Here is a 3,032-nt window from a genome sequence, read left to right as displayed (position 1 = left end):
GTGAACGGAATGCCAGGACCAATCAGGGACGGGGGCGGGGCCTGCGCGGGGGGCTGGGGGAACGATGCGCGGGGGCGGGCCCGGGGCGGGGAGGAGGTGGGGACCCGATAGGTCAAAGCGGGCGAGACGGCGTGTGAGGCGGGGCCAACGCGCGGGGAGGCGGGGCGCGGCTGGAAGTGAGTGGGGGAGGTACAGCGCCCGAAGGTTCTGCGGAGGCTTGGGGAGATGCGGGGAGGCGGGCGGAGGCGGAGGAGGAAGAGGGAAGTTGGGGCGCGGGGGCAACGACTGGCGGGAAGCCGACAAATGGAGTGGGAAACTCAGGCTGTCCGAGCTCCAGGAGGTGCGTTAGGAGGTGCGAAGGTGTGTATTGGGTACACTGGAACTCTGCCAAAGTTTGGGCTACCTGCTAGAGGGCCCGAGGAGGGGTGGTCGCTTCCCTCTCCTACCGCCCAGCTACCTAGGATGGGCCGTGCGTTAAGGAAGGAAAATAATGAGGGTGTGTTTAAAAAAAAAAAAACAGAACACGCCTTATTTAATGCAAAAGATGAAAGGTTTACAGACCTGGTAGAGCACCTGGGCATCAGAAATTGCTGACTATTTTAAACCCATCTTTTCACATCAGTAACTCTGGATAGTTGTCAGTTTTGCCAAAGTGTTTAACAAAGTATTTTCTTTGGGAAAGAATTTTTTTTAAATGTTTATTTATTTTGAGAGAGAGCACAGAAGCAAGGAGGGGCAGAGAGAGAGAGAGAGAGAGAAAGAGAGAGAGAAAGAGAGAGAAAGAGAGAGAAAGAGAGAAAGAGAGAGAGAAAGAGAGAAAGAGAGAGAGAGAAAGAAAGAGAGAGAGAAAGAAAGAGAGAAAGAGAGAAAGAAAGAAAGAAAGAAAGAAAAAGAATAAATGAATGAATGAATGAATCCCAAGTAGGCTCTACACTGTCAGCAGAGAGCCCTATTCAGGGCTTGAACCCACTAATCATGAGATCATGACCTGAGCCGAAATCAAGAGGCTATTAACTGACTGTGCCACCCAGGTGCGGCTTTGGGAAAGAATTCTTAAGAATTGAAAGGGCCTTTGGCAGTCAGCTCCTCCAGTCACAGGAGGACAACAAAACTCACTGTTTTAAATGGGGTTAAAAAGAAAACCACAGGTCCAGAATGGAGTCACTTATGTTAAGGGCTCAGAGTCAGCAAACTAAGACTTAATAAATTAACCTGATTGCAGTTTCCTACACTGCCCCTCCTACTTTATAACTGTCAATAGGGAATTTCCTGATCAACAGCAGGAAATTTACTGATGACTTCTGTTTCTATCAGGAGGTTGACCTTGCCTAAAATGATGCATTGTTTGCTAATAATTGCCTTCTTTCTGCTCCCTCTCTGCCTTTTCTACAGTTCAACAGCATGCCTGATTCATGAATCATTTCATAAAGCCAGTTAGCTCTTCAAATTTACTGTTTAAATTTTTGTTATTTATAGTGCTCAAGGTGTAACATCCAAGTAGGCTTGGATTACCTATATATAGTGAGCCAGGGTAGTTGTAATTCTTTCTGTAATCACACAAGAAAAATGGTGTTTCCCCATTTTGCTGTTGTGGAAATTGAGGTCAAGAAAGAGTAATTAGGTGGCTTGCCCAAAGACCTGTGACTTGGAAGTGATTAGAATGTTTCAACTCAAAGCCCAGAGTTGAAGTCCCAAGTAATTTTATTATTCCACGCTGATGGTCCTTTAGTATTTGTGCCTCATCAGGCAGATATGGGTAGTAGTTCAGCTGGGAGCAAGACTGAAGGCCAGGTAGAACAATTTGGACTTCTCCTAAAACTTCAGACAGTACAAAGTTATGGTTGGTAGGCTGAGCTGTTTTTCAAAGGCATTGGTCCTGTCATGGACTGAGTTAAGTGACCCTCTTAGGCAGTGGAAATACACTAGTCGGAAATTGCAAAAATACTGGGAGATTCTCTGGACTCCAGAAGATGAAACACTTCTCCGAAATATTAGTATTTTGAAAAAGTTCTTTAGTGGTGAACATATTTGGATTATGCCTCCTATATTTCAACAGAAAAGTGGGATATGGGAAAGTATCTTTGCCAAAGTATAATTTTAAAAATATAGAGGGAACATTGGTGAGAGGTTTACTTAACTCATTAATTAGGGAACTAACAGGATGGTAAGAAAGAATTTGAAAGGCTGGTTTATATCATTACTATAAAAAAGAATGCTAGAGTAGACTGCCAGGTTATATACAAAATTGGTTAATGTCTTACAGAGCAATAAAACCATAAACTCTGGAGTGTATTTTTTTTTTTACCGTTATTCAAATAGTTTGCATCTCCACTGGTTGTATTTACTAAAGACCACTATATGCCAGTGAATGAGTGAGGGGAGATGATTGAGAAGATAGACATTCCTGACATCTTGGGTCCACCTTTGGTCTATCAAATTGTTACCGGAAGTTCAGGCCATGCCATTTAAACATGGTTATGATGGCCTCATGGGTAAAAAGACCAGTTCTCAGCTAAAGGGAACCACTGTGAGTTGGTTAGAAGCTCCATGCTAAGCTGTTGGGATTTTGTGTTGAGAGCTTTGGAGAGCCACTGAAGATATCACTGGTATGTCTGGTTATCAGTTCTTAGTGCAATAATACACTCCCTCTATATCCTCAGGGTGTAATGAGTCTAGATAAGAGTAAGCAATGCAGAAGCCCAGTCAAGACCTCACAAAGTTCTAATCTCTAGTATATGATCAGGTTCCCCTGGTGCTTCTGAAGGCATTGGAAGGGGAATGTCCTATCTGATTGGATCCCATTTTAGAGTATTGATTGCGGGGGGGGGGGGGGGGGTGGGGGGGGTGGGAAGGGTCTGCCTGGAAGGGAATTTGATGCTGTTCTGTGTACGGAGAATCCCAGACTCCCCTGGAGGTCACAGGTGCCCACTGTGCTGTAATGACGCTTAGGAGCCAGGATGCCCACTTCACACTGTTGTGCTCAGTGGTAGGAAATTTTTATCTTAAAAATATTTACTTTTTTAGAATCGCAG

The sequence above is a fragment of the Panthera leo genome, chromosome B2, assembly GCF_018350215.1.
Source record: "Panthera leo isolate Ple1 chromosome B2, P.leo_Ple1_pat1.1, whole genome shotgun sequence".
NCBI classification, from domain to species: Eukaryota; Metazoa; Chordata; class Mammalia; order Carnivora; family Felidae; genus Panthera; species Panthera leo.
This window is presented reverse-complemented; position numbering follows the sequence as displayed.